We start from the raw sequence: 23,603 nt of genomic DNA on the forward strand, positions 1-23,603 counted from the left end.
TCTCCCATTTTTTTTTTTTTTCGTTTTTAGGTAATTCTTCCCTCCAAGAAGAGACATCACAAGTCTTTCTATAACATACTCATGCAGAGATTCAAAGTGAGGTTAAATGACTTACCACCATCATCGAGTGCCATTAAGCACCTCTCTTTTTAAAAAATGGACCACATTTGCATTTTGGTACTAGTTTGGGATGGGAAAGAAATTCACCTTTAAATTTACAACTACTCTTGAGAAGGGAAGTTTTTCGCACATGGTGCAAGTGTGATAATTAACATTCACGGAGCACATTCGGCGTGCCAGGCCCACTACTACGCATTGTCCCACTTGGGTATTTCATTAAAGCCTAAAGTACCTTTGGGAAGCAGACGTCACCCTCTCATTTCACAGCCGACTCGTAACAGTCCACAAAGCTCTCAGTTTTTGTTTCTCAGCACTCAGAACACAGCAGAAATGGCCGGGTAGGCTTGCTTTTTGACAGGCATCATCAATCAAGAATAATTACCACCATCTTAAGTCACAATGACAAAAATGCCAAGTAAAGGTATTGAAGGGTGATATCCTTTTAGAAAACAGCTAAACCTTAATTTCAACTCCTCAAATTCTTCAGCTTCACTGATCTTCCAATCACTGAAACAGTCATAGCGATTTTCAAGACAAGCAAAACTCAAGTCAGCTCTTCTTTGTGGTTGCTATGTTTCTTTCCAGGGCCTCTAAAAACACTAAAAATTTTACAAAACCAAAGTTTTTTTATTAATTAAAGAGCACTGAAAAAAGAACACTGGCTGCCGCCACAAAGAAGTTACTGAGCACGCGTGTCAGGAAAGGCGCCATGCTGGGCCGTAACAGGGAGCCAGGCCGGAGTCCCTACCCACAGGGAGGACAGTCTGTGAGGGCGGAAACACCTGAAAGAAATGGTCGCACAAACTGCAATTTAATTACAGTCATGACAAGCGTCACAAAGGAAGTTTAAAACAAGGTACTATGGTGGCTCTGACAAAGCTGTGCACGTTTAAGTAAAAAGACACCACTGGCAATCTCCACGTGACCAGGGAGGCGAGAAGACAACTGCTCTCTTGGCGAGGCTCCTTTTAAACGTACTTCAGCCCCAGGCTTACATGAACCCCACAAATACACAAGTCTATTTATATTTTATATATCCTAGCCTAAGTTTCTGTTTGTCTTTAATTTTGATGTTTTTAAAGCCATTCATTTCCCTATAACACCCACTCACATATAAATAATAAACCTCCAGTATCTTAAAAAGCAAAACCCTTAGCAGGATTTAAGTCCAAGCCTCAATGAATATTTAAATAATTAAAGCACACTATACATTTATGAAAATAAAAAACAGACAAAATCAATAACATTTACCAAATCATGTGGAGAAAATGATTAAAATGCTTTTATTGATAACATAAAAAATTTAGCATTAATTTTTTAAGTATGGAGATTGTTTTAAATGGGTTAATTACTCGTAAAGATAAAGTAACAGGGGTTAGGGAGCTACAAAAACAAAGCACTAAAATGGGTCAGTCTTCTAGTAAAAAACTGGCACCATCAGGAATAGATATGTTTAAAAATCTGCTTAAGAAAATGTGTCCAAAATGTGTCTGAAATCTCACTATCAATTAATGATTTTATGTCAAAATAATAAATAGCAAATGCACAAAGTGTTCAAATATAATAAAAGATTCAAAAGTCAAAAACATCTCAAAGCTCCCTTTTCCCATTTTCTCTGAGGTTCACCGACATCTAATTTTTAAATAAATATATTCACTTAATGATTTAAATAACTTCCCACAGCAGCATGCTCTCTTCTCACCAGTCACTTTCAAACACTCCCCCGCTTCACACAGTCTCAGATTCTGTAACAATACAGGGAACCACACGTCCATCTTCTTGGAATAAGGTCCATACGTCAGACACATGGAACTTTAGCAGAAAAGCCCATGATAGCGCCTGATAATGCTGTTCGACTTGAAGTATGGAAAATTCACAAATCCTAACAGACTCAGTTTCTCTCCCTCCTTCCAAACACCATCTCTAAAAGGAAGAGTGAGGGGCCGGCCCCGTGGCCAAGTGGCTAAGTTCACACACTCCACTTCAGCGGCCCAGGGTTTCGCCGGTTCAGATCCTGGGCGAGGACATAGCCCCGCTCATCAGGCCACACGGAGGCGGCGTCCCACACAGCACAACCAGAGGCACTCACAACTAGAATCTACAACTATGTACTGGGGGGACTTTGGGGAGAAGAAGAAAAAAAAGAAGATTGGCAACAGATGTTAGCTCAGGGCCAATCTTCACAAAAAAAAAAGGAAAAGTGAACCAAACTATGAGTCATCTAATCACCCCACACTTATTAAGAATCTAGTATGTGTAAGATCCCCACCATGTGTGACATGAGCCAGAGAGAGAAGGACGTGTGACTTCGCCTCCAGCTTGGTGTAGCTGGCTTCCACCTTCCCCACGTGGAGGCGAACACCCGCCTTAGCCGGTTAAAGACCCCCAACAGCGGCACGGTGCTCGACATACTGCAGGGACACAAACGGTAGCTAGCATAATTATTTACAAGCAAATCAGAGACAGAGAACAAATACTTAGGAAGAAGAAAAACAGTACAAACTGGCATGAGCCGTACAGAAGCAGAGGAAAGGAAGAAACGACTGATGGCCCAGATGAAATTAAGGCTCCAGGGAGAAGGCAGGACTCAGGCGGGCCCCCAAGGCTTGGGCTTCTCAGACAAGAAGGGAGAGGGAGCAGAGAAGTGAAGGGAAGGCTAGAGAATTAGGGCCCCAACAGAGAAAGCTGAACCTGACAGCATATTACTGAGCAGAAATATGTGAATAAATTAGAAAATCAGGAGCCAGAGAGAACAAAACCTGCATGAACAGGGCAAAGAGAACAGCGAGTGCCAATGGCCAACCACAAACTTTTATTAGCTGCATCTTTTCTCTTTTGGAAAAAGTGCACTGGGGCAACAGTATGTTTAGAAAACATGACATCTACTCTCAAAAATACTAAAAAGTGGGGCTGGCCCTGTGGTGAGGGGTTAAGTCCAGCGTGCTCCACTTTGGCGGCCTGGGTTCGCAGGTTTGGGTCCCAGGCACAGACCTACACCACTCATCAGGCCATGTTGTGGTGGCACCTCACATACGAAATGGAGGAAGACTGGCACAGCTGTTAGCTCAGGGCTAATCTTCCTCAAGCCAAAAAAAAGAAAGAGGAAGACTGGCACAGATGTTAGCTCAGAGCAAATATTCCTCACACACACACACACACACAAAACCTAAAAAGACTGACACAAATGTGACTATATTTCTATAATATAATCTGATTATTAATTATAGTGACATTCTTCAGAAGAGCATTAAGCGAATTGATGAACGTTATTAATACCTAAAAAGACCTAGAAATGAGGGAAAAAAATCAATACTTTTTAATGGACTAATAATGTTTAACAGAGGTATAATCAGTTTACAAAGAACGCTAAGTTTCTTAAACCCTCAGAAATGGGACCAGTTACATATAAACACATATTTATGAAATACATTCAAATTTTAATAACCAAATTTTTTAAATGATTCCTTAAAGATTAAAAAAAAAGTTTACCTATATTCTAACCAAAACTGAACTGCGAAAAATTACAACATAAAACAGTCAAATTAACATTCAGAATATGGTACTGGGATTTTTATGACAGTTTTTATGTGAAAAATCTTCTCAAAGTCTTCATTTATCCACAAGCAGCAAAGAAACAGAACAAAAGAAACACTGTGATTGCTCTGGGGACTTTTTACCAGCGTGTTTCTGAAACACACAGTCAATTCATGCCATTTTATGCCAAGAAAGTTTTTTTCCCTCAAAATACAATTTAAAATACTCTCTAAATTTAACTCAATATTAATTTGAGTTAAATTTATGTTTAATTGCAATATTAAAATATAACTTACAGGCCTCTCGAAGAAAACATTTTTTTATACCTTTGAATATACAAAGAAACCATCTTTAGGTTTACTCAGAAGCTAAACTATATAAAAGTAAAGCCTTCGAAAGAAAAACTAAGAAGCAACGTTCCCAAACATTTAAGCTGGAAGGGCGCTTGCCCAGAGGCCTGTCAGGGAGCACGTCCCCAGGCGGAGGCAGGGCGAGGACACTGGCACACGCAGGGTCCAGCCTCGCCAGTGCAGCCCCAAACGTGCAGTGCAGCGGCAGGCTCGGGAACAAAGAATGTGTAACCTGATCTCTCTCCCTCTCTCCTCCTTCACTGCAACATTTAGAAAGTAATTTAACCTCTCAAAATGGCATCTTTGTGCTGCTGAGGGAAAAACGTCTATGCGCTAATACAGTGTCAGGGAAAAAAGAAATCAAATCACTTTTTTAAAATGCTTTTTACTTAATATAACTCATATTTTTGTGTCAAACACTGAGTACACAGACAAACCAATTATAAATGAAGACTTTATTTTTGCTACTTGAATATCTACTACCCAACATTAAAAAATTCAGCTCAAAGGGGCCAGCTCCATGGCCAAGCAGTGCAAGTTCCATGTGCTCCACTCCGGCAGCCCCGGTTCGTGGGTTCGGATCCTGGGTGCAGACCCACTCATCAGCCATGTTGTGGCAGCCACCCACATACAAAGTAGAGGAAGACCGGCACAGGTGTTAGATACGGGCTGATCTTCCTCAAACAAAAAAAAAAAAAAAAAGGAGGAGGATGGGCACGGATGTTAGCTCAGGGCAAATGTTTCTTACACACACACACAAAAGGACATAAGTCTGAAAATCTATTAAAAAAAAACAATAAAAACCTGACAAAAAGTTTGCTAGCCAGGTATCAAAGGATGTGTTGAACACTCTCACCACTGACAAATATTTTTAAAAGTATTCTAAAAATAACACCACAAAAATTTAATAGAATTTTTATACATTTCAAAGCACTTTTACATTCTTGACAGAATTTGATCCTCACAACCTTTTGAGTTAAGTGGTCATAAATTTGCTTAGCTGAGACAGTCATAGAAAGGTTAGTGGCCGTCTCTGGACTTCAGTCCATAGCCCAACACCGTTATTTCCATTTCAATACGTACTAGTAAGCATTACTGTCCCCCATTCTACCAGAGAAGAAACGTGCGGGAGTGAAGAATGTGCCCGAGGTCACAATGCCGACACACAGCAGGTCCAGCTCCGAAGTCCTCCACTTCACCTCCCCTGCGGGCCGCACATTCATCCAAACAAACAGATAAAATGAACCCGCCAATGTCTTATAACTGACTAAAAACCACCTGTGGCAGCAGAACAGCGGTCCCCTCAAAGACAGCCTCAGCCTCCTCCCCGGGACCTGGGACTACGTTACCTTGCGTGGCAAGGGGACTTTGCAGATGTGACTGGGGTACGAACTTGAGACGCAGAGATTATCCTGTTGGGCTCGACCTAATCACGAGCCCTCAAAAGCAGAGACTCTTTCCCAGCTGTGGTCAGAGGGAGAAAGAGACAATAAAGCAGCAGAGACGTGAGCCCTGGCTGGCTTTGGAGGGGAGTGGGGGAGGCCCGAGCCACATGGTGGGCGGCCTCCAGAAGCTGGCAATGGCAAGCGTCAGCTTCTGCCCCGGAGCGCCCAGGAAGGAGCGCGGCCTGTGCACGCCGGAGTCCAGCCTGGCAAGACCCGGACGGGATTCTGCAAGAGAAACTCATGCTGTTTAGACCGCTAAGTGTGTGCTAATGCACTCCAGCAGCAACAGCAAACGAACACAGAAGCTGGACTATACAAGTGGCTGCTCCAGACAGTGTCTGCAGTCCTCCAAAATGCCTAAGTTACATCCTAACGCCCGATGTGATGGTATCTGGGAGGTAACCGGGCTGTGAGAGTGGAGGCCTCATGAATGGGACTGAAGTTCCCCTAAAAGAGACCCCAGAGGGCTCCCTAGCACCTTCCGCCACGTGAGGACAGAGAAAAAGACGGCCGCCTTTTCCAGGACAAGCAACGAGGAAGCCGGCTCTCACCAGACACTGAACCTGCTGACGCCTCGACCATGGACTTCTTAGCCTCCAGCCTGGGAGAAATAAAACTCTGTTGTTTATAAGCCGCCCGGTTTATGGTATTTTGTAACAGTAGCCTGAATGGACTAAGACAACTGACCACTTTGTATTTTAGATCAACTGAATATTGTCTTACAATACTAAAAAACAACCTGTCCATGAGAAAATCTGTAATGAGACATCCTACTGTATAGACGAAATAAAAACACAGGTCGCCGTCCCTGTGTGGCTGGGCACGACTGGTCGCTAACAACATTCTGGCCCAACACTACATCTTTTCACTCTTCTCCCTCCTTTCCCAGCAAGTCAAATGTAAATGCAAAACTCTGACATCCCAAAACACACATCCAACTAGCTTTCTTCTGCCTTGTCCACACCAGCGTGTGTGCACATACACAAAAGACAGGAGGGCGGTCAAAGGGCACAGAGAAATCAGGGAAAAGACTGCACTGATGACCAAAAGAGAAGGGGCTCAACTAACCAGAGGGGGCAGAAGAGTTTTCAGAAAGGATCAAGGGAGTGGGCTGCTGAACAGGGTATGCAGCACTGAACACAGTTCAAAGACTATTTGCCAAGGAACCATGCTGGACAGAGAACAAATACGTTAGTCCTTTGACAGGCACTATTATTTTTATTTATTTTTCTTCTTCTTCTCCTCCCCAAAGCCCCTGAGTGCAGAGTTGTATATTCTAGTTGTGAGTGCCTCTGGTTGTGGCATGTGGGACGCCGCCTCAGCATGGCTTGACAAGTGGTGCCTGTCCATGCCCAGGATCGGAACTGGCGAACCCTGGGCTGCAGAAGAGGAGTGCGTGAGCCTAACCACTCAGCCACGGGGCGGCCCCAACTTAGGAACTATTATTATCCCATTTCACAGATGGGGAAACTGAGCACAGAACATTATATAACTTAGGAAAGTCACACAGCTAATAAGTGGCAAAAGCAGGATTCAAATGCAGGGACCTGGACTTCGGAGCTGGTGCAGTTCACTGGTAAATTATGTTGCTGTCCAGAGCGTAAGCCCCTCAACTCAACCCCTTTATGCAGAACAAGAATAATAAATTTTACCTCAAAGATCTGGGGAAGATTAAAGAGATAACAAGTGTAAAGAACTTCGGAAAGTACCTGGTATGCAGTAATCGTTCAATAAATGTTAGTGACCTGCACTAAGCACGAGGTGCTATGCTCAACATTTTCCTTACTTGATCTTATTTAATCCTCACAACAGCCCAGGGAGCTGTATCTTTGTTTCTGGTTATGGAAAAACTACTTAAAGAGGTTAAAGATACACAACCAAAAAGCGACAGAGAGAATTCAAATTTGAGACCGACTTAACTCACAAAGTGTAAGCATACGGCCAGGGGCCTTCAACTCCTGGACAAGCTAATTGTGAAAACTCACATAATCCCCCCCACATTTTTAAGTTGACATCAAAAATCTTTCACTGCTGGTCATGTAAGTGCAAAGAATATGATTTCCGGCATATTGTAAATACTGACATTTTAAATAAATCTGTAACGTCACTCTTGAATCTGTTCAACACAATCCAAATGTCAGTGTGATCTGACACCCACCAGGATCCATTTTAAAATAAAAATTTCACCTTTTTTTCTCCGTGAACTCATCTTTTCATTCCATTTGCTCTGCATATAAGTTTTTATGCTTGAAGGTCTACCATCAGTCATCCATTTCTGCAGTTTAAATGGAAATATATTTTAATTAATCATATTAATAAGCCTTGAAGTGTCTAAAAAATGATGTGGGATTAATTATCATTACTATTACCATATACAACTGATTTAAATGAAAAATGTTACAGATTTTATATTAATTAACAACCTTAAAGGTAAAAATTTTACCGGAAATGTATGTTAATGAGATGGATTTTTTTTAATTAGTTCGTTCACCTGTTCCAATAACTGTTGTTAAAATGAGATGATCCAGCATATTCCTACTTTTCTGCTTTTGTTTTTTGGCTTTTTTAAAGTAAGAACTGAGAAATTTTGTTCATATAAATAGATGAATAGTAATGGAAGGAATTTTGTCAGTAGTCGCACAATTTTAAAAATTCCTTTTCAGTTATTTGTTGAAAAATTCCATAGTGATTTACCATCAAAATATTTTTAATGACTTAGCAGCTAACAAATTGGCTATTTTTGAACACTGGAACTGAAAAGTCCTTCAATTTTGTCTGAAGCAAAAAAGTGGAAACCATTAAAGGATTTGTTCCCCAGAGATTAAAGCTACTTGTTTCTCAATACTGACAGTAACATCTGAAACTGCCACTTCAGGGGTCCCTGAGGCTTTGCTGAGCTTTTGGAAATGTCGTTCACATACCATAAAATTCACTCTTTTAAAGTGTACAATTCAGCAATTATCACCTTATTCACAAAGCTATACAAGCATCACCACTACCTAATTCCAGAACATTTTCATCGCCCTAAAAAAGAACCGTGTAACGGTTAGCACTCACACTCAACTCCTCCCCTCCACCCAGGCCACAGACCTACTTTCTTTCTCTGTGAATTTGCCTATTCTGGACATTTCATATAAACTGAATCATACAATGTGTGGTCCTCTGCGCCTGGCTTCCTTCACTTAGCATAATGTTTTCAAAGTTAATTCAGGCTGCACATTGAGTCAGTATTTCACTGCACACACAGACCATGTTTTACCTGTTTATCAGCTGACAGACATGTGGGTTGTTTCCACTTCTTGGCTGCTATGAATAACACTGCTGTGAACTTTCGCCTACAAGTTTTTGGGTTAGTTATAAGTGTACTTTATGTATTCTGGACACAAGTCACTTATTAGACACACGATTTGCAAATATTTTCTCCCATTCTGTGGGCTGTCTTTTCACTCTCTTGATAGTGTCCTTCGATGTAAACAGGTTTTTAACTTTGATGAAGTCCAACTTAACTATTTTTTCCTATGATTGCTTGTGCTTCTGATGTCATATCTAAGAAACCACTGCCTAATCCAAGCCCACAAGCATTTAGACCTTTCTAAGAGTTTCACAGCTTTAGCTCTTACGTTTAGGTCTTTGATTTATTTTGAGTGGATTTTTGCATATGGTATGAGGTGGGGGTCCACCTTCGTTCTTCTGCAGTTGGAGACCCCGTTGTCCCAGCACCCTGTCTTGGTGTCTTGGAATTGTCTTGATATCCTCTTCTACCCTGAGGTATTTCCACCACAAGGCAAATGCATCGTGGTGAGAGTAGAGACAGAGGAAGAATTATGCTATCCTTTCGTAAAATGGAAAAAGGCAATGGCGAAAAGCAGTGTTGTAAGGAAGAAACTGCTTGAAAGACTGGTTCACAGAAAGATCAGTTTTAGGAACGAGCGCATGTGGAAGTTTAGGGTCTGGAAATTGATGCACTTAAAATTATCCATGTGCCGTGTACCTCCAGGAGTTTGTGTCTCCACTCCAGGTCCAAGACCAACGTTTGAATACTGCTCTATCCTACTGCCTCCTCAACTCTGGGGGGAAAGTATCATTTGTGAACAATTTGTTACATTTCAATTGCTTGAATAATAAAATGAGACAGGGTTTAGGCGGAAGTTAGTGGTAAGAGGAAGCCTACAGGTTTTTCGCCCTACACCACTCAGCTAAATAGAAAAGTTCATTCCCATTTCCCATGAAAGATATGTAGTTCAACATACACATTAACAGAATGGAATTCCTTTCAAAATTTTATTTTATTAATGCAAAAGTAACAATAACAAAAAGAACTAAGAAATTCTGCCTTGAGTCCAGTAGTTTATTCCCCTTGTATGTAGGCTCCCTTGAAACAAACCCTAGCTAGACCAGGGCTATGGTATGTCATCACTGAACAGAAATTTTAAGGTCAAACCCTTAGCCCCACGGTAAACAACCTCCTTTCCCCCTAAAATGTATATTTTGTCAAATTCTTTTCCCCTGAGATTGATCCAACTTATGGTACTGGCAAAAGAGATGTGCTATCCATAGCCTCTTATCACATAACTCTGCCAGCTAATAGGTGTGTAGTGTAACTTTGGGGCTTTTTCATTTCCATGCCTTCAGTTGGGATTCAGCGAAGACAGCATTTTTGCATATGATACTTTACTAAATATCTCTGCCCACGTGAACTAACTGCTCACCACCTTCTACTCCTAATTTAAGTACCTACCCAACAAATCTGTATATTTTATTTTGGATTAAAAGTTTCCATCTGTTTGGTTATGTGTTTCATACCCCACCATTGTTTTCCATTGTAAATTTACCTTACTGGTTTTTACCATGTAAAAGTTAATTCTTTTTTCAAACTAAAATGCAAGTATCCAAACGTTAATTAGTGACCGCTTTCTCCACTAGCGTATTGTTACAGGTCTATTATGTGCTAAACAAAAATGTGACTCTGTTTCTGTACTCTTATTCAATTTGCCTAATTATTCCATTTTTGAAAGCCAGTATCAGTTATTCTACCTCACACGGGTGTGCTCTAAATTGAGATAACACATAGTTTAAAAGAGTATGAAATCTATAATGCAAACATTAGATGGCATTTTTATTTGTAATTTTTAACCTGATATCATTCACAGAATGATAGAGATGACGTGTTAACCCAACAAAAACTGATTATTTAATAAAGAGCTCTGAGAAACTGGCTAGCCATCTGGCCTTAAACAAAAAAATTGAGCTCTATCTCACTCATTAGGCCAAAAGTAAATTCTAGATTTATAAGATATTTAAAGTAGAGGAAAATAGTTTTGTTTTTGGTTTTTAATATTCTCAGACAAGGGGAAGTTATTCTACGCATGACACATTTAAATTACTGAGGGAAAGAATGGTAAGTTCCTTTAGGAAAAGTTACATTTCAGCTGCCTAGTAGACATCCAAGTGGAGGATAAATCCACATTTCTGAGGAGGGGTTCAGGCTGGGCGTCATGAACACACAGGTGGTTTCAAAGCCTTGAGGTCAGGTAAGATCAACAAGAGAATGAGTATGGCTGAAAAAGAGGTCTAAGGACTGAGCCCCAGAGGGATCCAAGAGAAAACGACTCGGGTGGAAACTAAGAAGGAAGTGCAGTCCTGGAAGCCAAGTGAAGAAAGTGTTTCCAGGAACACAGAGCAAGTGCCCACCTGTGTAAAATGCTGTGCGTAGGTCCAATAATTCAAGATGAGAACGGAAGGGTCATGGTAACCTTCACAAGAACAGCCGAGGCAGGGCAGGGCACTGGAAGGGAAAGCCTCATTAGAGCAGGCAGACCCATAAGATATGGGAGGAGAAAAACTGGAAACAAAGGATAGACACTTCTTTCAGAAAAAAAAGGGAGGGGCCAGCCCAGTGGCTGGGTGGTTAGGTTCACACCCTTCGCTTCAGTGGCCCAGAGTTTTGCCAGTTCGGATCCTGGGCGTGGACATGGCACCCGCTCATCAAGCCATGCTGAGGTGGTGTCCCACATAGCAGAGCCAGAAGAAACTACAACTAGAATATGAAACTATGTACTGGGGGGCTTTGGGGAGAAGAAGAAGAAGAAAAAAAAAGAAGAAGATTGGCAACAGATGAGTTCAGGTGCCAATCTTTAAAAAAAAATAGGGGAGGAATGGAGCATCAGTTAGAGGGGAAAGTGGAGTCAGAAGAGGTTTGGCTGTTGTTTAAGATGAGAGAAGTAAGAGCATTCGGTGTGCCGATGAGAATGATCCTGCACCATGTGAGAGAAGGCATGGGATTACAGCACAATAGAGCTTGTGGCCCCAGCTGGAAGCCAAGTCAGTGCATCCCATAATACAGAGGAAATCAGAATACAGGGAGAGCAGACAAAGACAGATGGACAGGTGTAGCAGCAAGAGCCTTATGGATGTTTTCTTCTTATGGCATCTATTTTCTCAGAGAGATGAAAAGCAAAGTTATATACTGAGAGGAAAATACGCAGAAAGCAGTGTTGGAGGTTTGAGGAGGTTTAAATGATCACCGAGGTCAGACTGGGAGAGTAAATGGACTAGAAACTACTGCTGAGCAACACTAAGGGCTCATCTGACTTTAGTGATCATTAACTGGAAGTAAGACCACTCAGCAGTTAATTCTCCACCCTTCCAGCAGCAAAAGTAAAAGTGTATGATGCACGCAAATAAGAAGCAAACACTGACAAAACTGAAGAGAGAAACAGACAGTAACACAATAATAGCAGGAGATTTCAATAATGGATAGAACCACCAGACAGGAGGTCAATAAGAAAACAGAGGATTTGAACAACACTAGAAATCAACAGTAGGAAAACTGGAAAATTCACAAATAGGTGAAAGTCAAACAACAAACTCTTGAACTAACGGGTCAAAAAAGAAATCACATGGGAAATCAGAAAATATCTTCAGACAAACGAAAACGGAAACATACCAAAACATATGGGATGCAGCAGAAGCAGTTCTAACGGGGAAGTTTACAGTGGCAAATGCCTACAGTTAAAAAAGAAGGGAGATCTCAAATCAACAATCTAACTTTACAACTCAAAAAACTAGAAAAAGAAGAACTAAACTCAAAGTTATAAGACACTAACAAAGATTACTCCAGAAATAAATGAAACAGAGAACAGAATAACAATAGAAGAAAAGAATGAAACTTGGAGTTTGTTTTTTGAAAAGATCAAGTAAATGGACAAAATTTTAGCTGGACTAACCAAGAAGAGAGACGACTCAAATAACTAAAATCAGAAATGAAAGAGGAAACACTACAACTGATGTCACAGAAATAAAAAGGATTTAAGACTACCATGAAAAATTATACACCAATAATTTGAATAACCTAGAAGGAAAAATAAATTCCTAGAAACATACAACCTACCAAGACTGAATCATGAAGAAAAAGAAAACCTGAACAGACCTGTGACTAGTAAAGAGACTGAATGAGTAATCAAAAATCTCCCCACAAAGTAAAGCCCAGGAGCAGATGGTTTCAACGGAAAATTTTACCAAACATTTAAAGAATTAACACCAATCCTTCTCAAAGTCTTCCAAAAAAACCAAAGAGGAGGGGACGATTCCAAACTCATTTTATGAGCCCAGCATTACCCTGATACCAAAGCCAGACAAAGATACTACTAGAAAAGAAAATTACAGACCAATATCCCTGATGAATATAGATGAAAAATCCTCAACAAAATACCAGCAAACCAAATTCAACAGCACATTAAATGTATTACACACCATGAGCAAGTGGGATTTATTCCTTGGGCACAAGGATGGGTCAGTATAAGAAAATCAATAATGTAACACACCACATTAACACAACAAAGAACAAAAATCACAAGATCATCTCAACTGGTACAGAAAAAGCATATGACAGAATTCAACAATCTGTCACAATAAAAACACTCAACAAACTACGAATACAAGCATATTACGTCAACATAATAAAGGTGATATATGAAAAACCCATAGCTAACATCATAACCAATGGTGAAAACTGAAAGCTTTCCTCTAAGATCAGGAACAAGAAAAGGATGTCTCCTCTTGCCACTATATATTCAACATAGTACTGCAAGTCCTAGCAAGAGTAATTAGGCAAGAAAAAGAAATAAAAGGCATTAAATCAGAAAAGAAGAAATAAAATTATCACTGTTCACAGATGACATGATATTACATGCAGAAAACCCTAAAGATTCCACACACACAAAAATCGTTAGAACTAAAAAACAAACTCAGCAAAGTTACAGGCTATAAAATCTACACTCAAAAACCAACTGCACTTCTATACAATAACAATGGACAATCTGAAATGGAAATTAAGAAAACAACCTCATTTATAATAGCATCAAAAAGAGTAAAATACTTAGGAATAACAGTAACCGAAGAGGTGAAAGACTTTCGGAGACTCTGTACGCTGAAAACTACAAAACTGCTGAAAAAAAAATAAAGACAACACAAATAAATGGAAAGACATCCTGTGTTCATGGAAGACAATACTGTTAAAATATCCATACCACCCAAAGCTTTCTACAGATTCAATGCAATCCTTATGAAAATCCTAAGGCATTTTATGCGGAAACAGAAAATACACCTTAAAAGCCATATGGAATCTCAAAAGACCCCAAATAACTGAAACAATATTGAGAAAGAAGAACAAAGCTGGAGGCCTCACACTTCCTGATTTCACACATATAAAGCTACAGTAACCAAAAAGAATGGGACTGGCATAAAGACAGACATATACACCACTGGACAGAATGGAGACTCCAGAAGCAAACTCTTGCCTATACAGTCAATGATCTTCAACAAGGCTGTCAAGGCTACACAGGGGGGAAAGAACACTCTCTCCAACAAATGGTGCTGGGAAGCTGGATATCCACTCGCAACGGAAAGAAGATGGATCCTTATCCTATGCCACACAAAAATTAACTCAAAAGGGATTAAAGACTTAAACATAAGACCTGAAACTACAAAACTCCTAACATAAGACCTGAAACTACAAAACTCCTAGAAGGAAATATAGGGGAAAAGCTTTGCGACATTGGGATGGACAATGATTGCTTGGATATGACACCAAAAACACAGGCAACAAAAAGAAAAGTAGACAAATGGGACTACATCAAAATGAAAATCTTTACGCAGCAACGGAAAGCGATCGACAAATTGAAAAGGCAACCTATGAAATGGGAGAAAATATCTGCAAACCATACAGTAGATAAGGTGTTAATATCCAGAACATACAAAGAATTCCTATAACTCACTAACAGAAAAAGCAAATAACCTGTAAAAAATGGGCAAAAAGACATTTCTCCAAAGAACATATATATACAAATGGCCAACAAGCACATGAAGGATGCTCAACGTTAGTAATCATCAGTGAAATTCAAACAAAACCACAATGAGACAGCACCTAATACCTGTTAGAAAGGCCACTATCAAAAAAATAGAAAATAACAAGTGTTGCAAGGACGTGAAGAAATCAGAACCCTCGTGCACTGCTGGTGGGACTGCAAACTGGCGCAGCCACCACAGAAAACAGCATGGAGGCTCCTCAAGAAATTAAAAATAGAACCACCACACGATCCAGCAATCCCACTTTTGGGTATACATCCAAAAGAACTGAAAACAGGGTCTCAAAGAGATATCTGCACACCCCATGTTCACTGCGGTATTATTAAGAACAGCCAAGAAGGGGAAGCAAGCTAAATGTCCATCGATGAATGAATGGATAAAGAAAATATGGTATATACATACAACAGAATATTACTCAATCTTAAAAAATAAAGAAATCCTGTCAGTTGCTACAAACATGGATGATCCTTGCAGACATTATGCTAAGTGAAAGACGCCAGTCACAAAAAGACAAATACTGCACAACTTCACTTACATGCGGTAACGAGAGTAACCCAACCCACAAAAACGGAAAGTAGAAGCGCAGCTGTTGGGGACTGGGGGAGGGGAAATGGAAACTTGTTCAACAGGTACAGAGTTTCAGTCAGGCAGGACGAAAAAGGTCTAGAGATCTCTTGTAGAACAATGTGCATGTAACTAACAATACTCTACTGTACACTTAAAAATCATTAAGAGGGTAAATTCATGTTATCTGTTTCTTACTGAACAAAAAAAAAAGTGCAGAATAGGGACAGCTGGATTTATCCAGCACTGGAGTTTCTCAACTACGCAATGAAGCAAATGAGGGCAAGGGTGTTAAGTACATTTGCAACTGAACAGTTATGACTGACCACAGAATTTAAACTGAACAAGGAGAAGGGTGAGGACATAAGGTGGAGCGGGCAAGGAACAAAAAAAGGTAACAGGGTCAATGGGTTGTGGATCCCAAACAGAAGGACCGTTTGTACTAGAAGGCGTAGCTGGAAAGACGAAAGTCAAGACCAGAGAGACGCATACTTGAAATTGAAATTACGGAGGGAGTTACAATTACTATAATTATAAGCGTATCATCATTGTTTAACAGATCTGAGGTATGACCACGGGCAGCTGAAGCAGAGTGGAGGACGCTGGAGGAGGTCAAGAAACCAAGAGGCCAGGAAGTGGGGGAAGTATCAGCCACGCACCTGGCTGTTGAGAGCATCAAGAACTAGAATAAAGCAGCACTGGAGACAGTGAGCCACGTAAGAAGAAATCTCCATGAAATAAGGGTGAAGTCAGGGGGAGTAAGCCACAGTCCCACGGAAAACTGCAAGGAGCAGTACTAGTTGGTGGTACTGTCTGGTGAGGAGATGCAAAACCACGTTTTCTGTCTGCTTTTAAGTAGGGTGGGAGGGAGAGTAGTGCTGAAGTGGCAAAGAGTGACAAGGATGATAACCCATCTCCAGGCCCAAAGGAGAGGTGGTCTGGAAGACAAAACTCCACCACTTGAGTGGGCTGCACAAGGATCAGTGTCCTCTGGTGTGAACGAAGTTTCAGCTGAAGGGGCTCTTAATCAGAGGACGACGACCTCACAAAATTCAGGATTCAGGAGGTCCATGAACTTGGATAGGAAAAGATTACATCTTTAGTCACTAACCTCTAACTGAAATTTAAATTTAATTATTTAATGATGAGAGTAGGCAAAACCCACAGTAGTATTAGCAATACCTGCAACTTTGTAACCAAAAGATATTGGATATTCTCCTCAAATTACACTGTTGGAGATAACTCAAAGTATTATTTATGCTCAACTTTATTTAAAAATTAGGGCAGTTGTTAAAAACTGCCACCAGATTATTTAATTAGTTAATGAAAGAACATACATATTATATCTAAAAACTTTTCAGTTACTTTAGTAGCTGTATTTCAACCTCAGAAATACAAAGGATTATAAGAGAATACTACAAAAAGCTATACGCCAACAAACTGGATAATCTAGAAGAAATGGATAAGTTCTTAGAGTCATACAACCTTCCAAAAGTGAATAAAGAAGAAACAGAGTGTGAATAAGCCAATCACCAGTAAGGAGATTCAAACAGTAATCAAAAACCTCCCAAAAAACAAAAGTCTAGGGCCACATGGCTTTCCCTGGTGAATTCTACCAAACACTCAAAGAAATTACTACCTATTCTTCTCAAATTCTTTCAAGAAATCAAAGAGGAGGGGAGGCTTCCTAACTCATTCCATGAGGCCAACATCACCCTGATATCAAAACCAGACAAGGACAACACAAAAAAGGAAAATTACAGGCCAATGTCACTGGTCAACACAGACGTAAAAATCTTCAAGAAAATGCTAGCAAATCAAATACAACAATACATTAAAAAGATCATACACCATGATCAAGTGGGACTTATTCCAGAGATGCAGGGATGGTTCAACATGCACAAGTCACTCAACACCCCATCAACAAACTGAAGAATAAAAATCACATGATCATCTCAATAGATGCAGAGAAAGCATTTGACAAGACACAGCATCCATTTATGATAAAAACTCTGAAGAAAATGGATACAGAAGGAGCACCTCAACATAATAAAGGCCATATACAACAAACCCACAGCCAATCTCATACTTAACAGTGAAAAACTGAAACTATCCCTTTAAGAAGAGGAACCAGACAAGGATGCCCACTTTCACCACTCTTACTTAACATAGTATTGGAAGTCCTAGCCAGAGCAATCAGACAAGAAAAAGAAACAAAAGGGATCCAAACTGGAAGGGAAGAAGTAAAACTGCCACTATTTTTAGATGACATGAGTTTATATATAGAAAACCCTAAAGAATCCACCAAAAATCTAACTAAAATAATAAATGGGGGCTGGCCTCGTGGCCAAGTGGTTAAGTTCACGCACTCCGCTTCAGCAGTCCAGGGTTCACCGGTTTGGATCCTGGGCACAGACCTACGCACTGCTGATCAAACCATGCTGTGGAGGTACCCCAGACAGAAGAACTAAAAGGACATACATCTAAGATATACAATGAGGTACTGGGGCTTTGAGGAGAAAAAAGAAGGAAGACTGGCAGGAGATGTTAGCTAAGGGACAACCTTCCTCATAAAAAAAAGGGGGGGGAGGGGCCAGGCCAGTGGCACAGCAGTTAAGTTCCCACACTCTGCTTGGGCAGCCCAGGGTTCGCTGGTTCGGATCCTGGCACAGACCTATGCACTGCCTGTCAAGCCATGCTGTAGCAGGCGTCCCACATATAAAGTAAAGGAAGATGGGCACGGATGTTACCTCAGGGCCAGTCTTCCTCAGCAAAAAGAGGAGGATTGGCAGCAGACGTTAGCTCAGGGCTAATCTTCCTCAAAAAAAAAAGCAGCAAAAAAACAAAAGCTAGTTGTTCTTTAAAAAAAAAAGAAACAATAAACAAATACAGTAGAGCTGTAGGATACAAAATCAACATACAAAAATCAGTTGAGTTTTTATACACTAACAAATAACAGAAAGAGAAATTAAGAATACCATCCCATTTACAATCACAACAAAAAGAATAAAATACCTAGAGATAAATTTAACCAAAGAGGTGAAAGAGCTGTACACTGAAAACTATGAAATATTGTTGAAAGAAGTCAAAGACAGGGCTGGCCCCATGGCCGAGTGGTTAAGTTCACGCGCTCCACTTTGGCAGCCCAGGGTTTCAGCGGTTCGGATCCTGGGCATGGACATGGCACTGCTCATCAGGCCACGTTGAGGTGGCGTCCCACGTACCACAACTAGAAGGACCCACAAGTAAAAATATGCAACTATGTACCGGGGGGCTTTGGGGAGAAAAAGGAAAGGTAGAATCTTTAAAAAAAAAATCAAAGATGACAAAAGAAATAGAAAGATATTCCTTGCTCATGGATCGGAAGAATTAACATAGTTAAAAGCAATCTACAGATTCAACACAATCCCTATCAAAGTCCCAACAACGTTTTTCACAGAAATAGAACAAAGAATCCTAAAATTCTTATGGAACAACAAAAGACTCTGAATAGCCAAAGGAATCCTGAGAAAAAAGAACAAGGCTGGAGGGATCACACTCCCTGACTTCAAAAGATATTACAAAGCTATAGTAACCAAAACAGCATTATTCTGGCACAAACACAGACACACAAATCAATGGAACACAGTCGAGACCCAGAAATAAACCCACACATCTACGGACAGCTAATTTTTGACAATGGAGCTAAGAACATACAATAAAGAAAGGACAGTCTCTTCAATAAATGATGTTGGGAAAATTGGACAGCCAAATGCAAAAGAATGAAAGTGGATCATTATCTTACACCATCCACAAAAGTTAACTCAAAATGGATTAAAGACTTGAATGTAAGACCTGAAACCATAAAACTCCTAGAAGAAAACATAGGCAGTATGCTCTTTGACATGAGTCTTAGCAGCATCTTTTGAATGCCACGTCTCATCAGGCAAGGGAAACAATCGAAAAAATGAACAAATGGGATTACATCAAACTGAAAAGCTGCACAGCAAAGGAAACCATCAACAAAATGAAAAAGACAACCTAACAACTGGGATAAGATATTTGCAAACCATATATCTGATAAGGGGTTAATATCCAAAATACATAAAGAACTCATACAACTCAACAACAAAGAAACAAACAACCCAATTAAAAAATGGGCAAAAGATCTGAAGAGACATTTTTCCAAAGAAGATACACAGATGGCAAATGGCACATGAAAAGACGTTAAACCTCCCTAATTATTAGCGAAATGCAAATCAAAACTACAATGAGCTATCACCTCATGCCCATCAGAATGGCTATCATTAACAAGACAAGAAATAAGTCTTGGAGAGGATGTGGAGAAAAGGGAACCCTCATACACTGCTAGTGGGAATGCAAACTGGTACAGCCACCATGGAAAACAGTACGGAGATTTCTCGAAAAATTAAGAATAGAACTACCATACAATCCAGCTATCCCACTTCTGGGTATTTATCCAAAGAACATAAAAAACACCAATGTGTAAAGATATTTGCACTCCTATGTTCACTGCAGCATTACTCACAATAGCCAAGACTTGGAAACAACCAAGTGCCCATCAGTGGATGAACAGATAAAGAAGATATGGTCTATACACACAATGGAATACTACTCAACTATAAAAAAGATGAAATCTTGCCATTTGTGACAATATGGATGGACTGTGAGGGTATTATGCTAAGTGAAATAAGTCAGCCAAAGTCAAATATCGGAGAAAGTCAAACACCATATGACGTCATTCATACGTAGAAGATAAAAACAACAATAAACATAGATACAGAGATTAGACTGGTGGTTACCAGAAAGAAGGGGGAGGGAGGAGGCTGAGAGGGGTGACATGGCACATGTGTACGGTGATGGATGGGAATTAGTCTTTGGGTGGTGAACAGGACATAGTTTATACAGAAATCAAAATATAACGATGTACACCTGAAATTTATGTAATATTACAAACCAATATTACCTCAATAAAAAACATGCAAAAAAAAGGAAAAAAATAGCTGTATTTCAGTATAACTGGTTTCCTCTGTAATCCAATGCATTTTATTTTACACATTTAAAAGCATTAGTCTTAGAAGGGGACACAGACTGCCCAGAAAACTTACAAACACTTGAGAGCAAGAAGATGAACAGAACGGTCTGAAAAAGAGGCACACTGAAACGGTTTCAGGGGTTGGAGAGCAATGGGGAAAAAAGGATCTGCCAAAGAGATTACACAGAGCCCCATGGGAATAAAGTCTAATGGGTGGTCAAAAAGAATGAGGGAGACAGAGAAAATGCTGAGTGGAAAACGGCAAGCTGGGACACAGAATGCATGATACTATTTGTATAAAACACAAAAAATGGAAATACATTTTCATAAATGGAGAGAAAATTTTAGACGGACACATAAAGTAGCAACAGTGGTTACCGACGAGAAAACTGAGAAGGGGGGATAGCAACAAGAGAGAAGGAAAGAGGAAATTCACTTTTCTGTATTGTTTGAATTCTTTACTGCGAGCATGCATTTATAAAAACAAAAGCCTAGTTACTTTGGAGGGAATCCCTTTTCTACTTTCCTCTGTACATTCCTCAGGATTCTTGCAGGACACTACGGGCTAGGCCTCCAGGCACTCCAGGGAACTCAAAGATACGCTCTTTCAGGGAACCATGTGCAAAGACAAGTTTTTTTTACAGCAGGGTGAGATGGGTATCACAGGAAATAGCTTCAGCTATTGAGGGCTGTCATGAAGCACGCACTCAGCTTCGCATCTTCTCAAACGAAGCAGATATCGACAGCAGTGCCCCAGGTGAGCGGCTACTGGGGAGTAGGGGAACCCTACTGACTCTCGTTCACCATGTACACAGCCATCTTACTAAACTCGTTTATTAGTTTCCAAGTTTGTCAATTGATTCTCTCGGTTTTTCTAGGTAGATCATATGCTCTGCAAAGAGTACGTTTTCACTTTTCCTTTCAAATATTTGTACCTTCTTTTCTTTAGCCTTTCTTATTCCACTGGCGGGGGCCTCCAGTTAAATGTTTAACAGTAGCTGAATGAGCTCTTAGCATTGTTCTTTTTTTCATGGAAAATACTTCACTAGTTGGGTTTACTATATGCTTTAGGTAGTTTTACCCCTTATCAGGTTGAGGAAGTTTCCTTATTTTCCTAAACCTAGTCGATCAGAATGGTTAGTGAATTTTCCTAACATCTTTTTGTCATCAACTGAGATGATCATATTGTTTTCCTTCTTTATGAATACAGTGTAAATGACACTAACAGACTTCCTAAACTCAAACATCCCTGAACCCCTGGGCTAGCTAGTGTCACCCTATAGTTTTAACATATTGTTGGATTTGGCTCTAGTACTTTATTTTGGATTTTACAATTAGGTGATAAATGAGAATGGCCTATGTTTTCTTTTTCTGTACTATCTATTTGCTAGCAGAGTTATGCAAGCTTCAGAGAGCATCTCCTTTTTTGTACTTTTCTCTTTCCTCTGCAAACGTAACACAGAAATCATCAATTACTTTAAAGTCTTGTAAAAACGTGGGCCTTTCAAAGGGTGTATCTTTCACAATTTTTTCTATTTCTTCATCAGCTACTGGATTATCAAGCTTTTCCATTCCTTCTGACAATTTCAATAACTTACATTTTCCTCAGAAGTCATCTATTTCATCCAATTTCCAGAATGTGTGGCATAAAGTTATACATAATATTCTTTTACAGCTTTCATCTCAGTATTTATAGAGATGTCCCTACCTTGTTTTTTATTATTTTCTTCTTAATTAGACTTGCCCAGAGTCTGCCAGCTTTGGATTTTGCTGATCAAGAGTTTTGTTTTTCATTAACTTATAATTTTATATTTATTAATTCCTTCCTTCTACTTTATTTGGGTTAATTTTGTTGTTTTTTTTTAATCAGGGTGAATTGAACTTTGTTCATTCAGCTTTCATCTTGTTTACTAATTAATATTTAATTCTATGAATTTCCCACAGGCTTTCACATTGGCTACATGGATATGCGGTGCTCTCACTGTAATTAACTTCTCAACTGTGTGACTTCAGTTATGATTATCTCTTTAAGCCACAAGTTATTTAAAAAGTATGTCTCTTCCCCTCCCCCAAAGCAGGTAGGTGTTTTTGTTTTGCATTTATGTTTTTATTTGTTCTGTATGTATTTTTGGGGGGGGGCATCCTATTGCTGTTCATTTCTATTGCACTGTGGTCAGAAAATATAAATATAGCCTGTATGATTTCTGCTTTCTGAAAATCTAATTCTATGTGGCATAAAACATGCCCAATTTTTGTGAATATTCCATGTGTTGGGAAACCATACATATTCCCAAGAAATCTGTGTGTAGGAACTACAGCCAGCCTTCATTAAGGATCTAGAACAAGAAACGGAAAGCCACTGAACTCCAATAAAGTTATTTTTTCTCCCCAAAGCTACACAATCCCTTATTTCTGCAATGCATCTGATGTACTCTCCTCCCTACAGATCAACCTCTGCTTACTCAGCTGCTTGGATCCCACCGTCACTGAGCGGGAGCAAAGCCTGTGAGTCTAAGGGCCTGAGCACTCCAACGCTAACTCCAGCCTCCAGTGACCCAAAAGCAAATTCCTACGCAAAATGATCCAGTTGGCCCCACCTGGATCAAGGGTCCCTCCTCACTCTACTCAACCACAGCCAGGAAAAGCAGGGTTGTCGTCGTTAAGACTTTTCAAAGCTCACCCACAGTCAGGTCTCCTCTACTTCCGGCACATGGAAGCACTACACTCCTCTGTCCCCGTGCAGTTAGGTAAGGCCAAATGACTGCTTCCGACTGCTGAAGTTACATAATTGCTGGTTACCAGACCCTTCAGTGTTCTCTTCCCTTCCACACAACCAGCAAAGCCCTGCGCTGCAGAGGTGCAGCTATGAGATGGAAAACCCTCCAACAGGCTTTACCTCAACTGCCTACTCAACAAAAGCTGGACTTGGAGCAAGAAGGAAAACTTTTTGCTCTGTCCAGCCACCGAAATTTGAGGATTTTGTTCATGAATAAGGCATCATGTAGCCTATTCTGATTAATATTGTCCTGTTAACCCTTCCCAAGGCTGTGGGGAGATCAAATCTCTAAGATATATTCTCTGTAACAAAATTCACATCTCTAGTACAAATGAAACTTGGGGGAGAGGGTCCTTCTTTTCTACAGTGTCCAAATTTTTCTAAAAATAATATATATTATTTTCACAATTAGA

General features: G+C 40.0%; 1 protein-coding gene across 4 annotated transcripts in view; it reads right to left on the minus strand.

Annotated features, from left to right (window-relative positions):
* BMPR1A (bone morphogenetic protein receptor type 1A) overlaps window positions 1–23,603 on the minus strand; it is a 140,160-nt gene that overhangs the window by 98,202 nt on the left and 18,355 nt on the right. For 2 of the 4 annotated variants that reach the window (XM_070569568.1, XM_070569579.1), the window contains exon 2: window positions 7,637–7,724. The exons of the other annotated variants lie outside the window; for them this stretch is intronic. The gene's annotated coding sequence lies outside the window, so the exon portion shown is untranslated. The remainder of the gene's footprint in view (window positions 1–7,636; window positions 7,725–23,603) is intronic. 4 annotated transcript variants of the gene reach the window in all.

Source organism: Equus przewalskii, chromosome 1 (assembly GCF_037783145.1).
Source record: "Equus przewalskii isolate Varuska chromosome 1, EquPr2, whole genome shotgun sequence".
Classification (NCBI taxonomy): Eukaryota; Metazoa; Chordata; class Mammalia; order Perissodactyla; family Equidae; genus Equus; species Equus przewalskii.